Source organism: Mus caroli, unplaced genomic scaffold (genome assembly GCF_900094665.2).
Source record: "Mus caroli unplaced genomic scaffold, CAROLI_EIJ_v1.1 scaffold_18335_1, whole genome shotgun sequence".
NCBI lineage: Eukaryota > Metazoa > Chordata > Mammalia > Rodentia > Muridae > Mus > Mus caroli.
This window is the reverse complement of record NW_018390477.1, coordinates 10,986-12,427: the sequence shown is the minus strand read 5'-3', so window position 1 is coordinate 12,427 and position 1,442 is coordinate 10,986. Positions and strand designations below refer to the sequence as shown.

General features: G+C 36.7%; 1 pseudogene; it reads right to left on the bottom strand.

Moving 5' to 3' along the window:
- Positions 1 to 202: 202 nt before the first annotated feature.
- On the bottom strand, positions 203 to 1,104 carry LOC110288667 (annotated as a pseudogene).
- Positions 1,105 to 1,442: the final 338 nt, after the last annotated feature.

The window sequence follows — 1,442 nt, the reverse complement described above, 5'->3', positions numbered from 1 at the left end:
TTAGAAAAAATAATTGGTGCTTTACAGAATGATTCCTTATAGCCATCTATACGTCCAATTTCATGGGATGCCATGACATCTTCTCACCTCTGTGGGTAGCAGGAATGCATGCGTACATATATGCTGGTACAACACTCACAGATATAAAAAATATTAAATTAGTAGTTTCTTAAAGAAATAAAAAAAATGTTTCCAAAAAAACCTCTGGTGGTGCTTTGAGTGCATGTTTTTCAGCATAATTATTATTCTGTTATCAGAACTAATTTGTACCAAAGGAGTAATTGTGGGAAAGGCATACATCACAAACTTCTGAACCCACAAGATGACTGGGTCATACCTCCACAACAGGACTGATGTAGATGATATGATGAAGTCCACCCAGTACATGACCACAAAGAAAATCACAAGCAGCAAGATGGTCTGGGTGGCTTTTTTCTCAGGGGATGCTCTCAGGTGCCTGATGCTATGAAGATGCTTGCATTGCCTCTGATGTCTGCACAAGATAATCACCATGTATGTACTTGTGGTCATCATGATTCCTACAAGAAACACATCTCTGGAGATTGACACTGTTAACATAAATCCCCTGATGATATAGTTCATGCGGAAGAGTGAGCAGGATTCAGTGACCTGCATCAGGTTAGTCTCACTCACATTAGTAAAACCATGAACATAGAAGAACCGGTTACTACTGTAGGACAAATTGAAAGACCAAATACACAAGAAAACATAGGTCATGTATTTTTTTAGTTTTGGTTTAAAATTTGCCAACACTGAGGTATTGGGACTGATAGTGACAGCCTGGAACACACTCAGGAGGCAAGTAGTACAGATAGAGAGGCCTCTCGTCACCCTGCTTATGTAAAATGTTGCCTTACATTTGAAGTCATTATCAATGTTTAGCGATGCAAATATGTCTGTAAGCAACAGGTCCCCTCCAGTGAGGAACATCATCATGTGAATAAAGCTGAGTTGACAGGAGATCAAGTCTGTAGGTTTAGATCTGTGACCTACAAGTATGAAAATGTAGAAACAAAGAAGAAACATATTGGCTAAGCTTCCAAGTCCAGCTTGGAAATAAAGGACATTCTTGAATGCAAACATAAGTGAAACTTGTATTCATCTTAAGAGCATGGTGGATGTTCATTTCAAATATCTGAAAAAAATAGAGTATAAATCAAGCTTTGATACACTTGATAATAAGACTCTATCCTCATTTTACTAGTTGAAGATTGGCTTGTCTCTTTAACATTTTATGTTCCAGATCTTACATCATAGCCTGCATTTTATATGCTTTCCATGTATCTCGTGTACACATACAATATTATAGACAATAAATACATTCACACATACAGAATACATAATTTGTAAGCTTTTATTAACCTTGATTATCACACCTTAGAAATCTAATCCTGTTGATTTATATTGCCTCATTTCATACT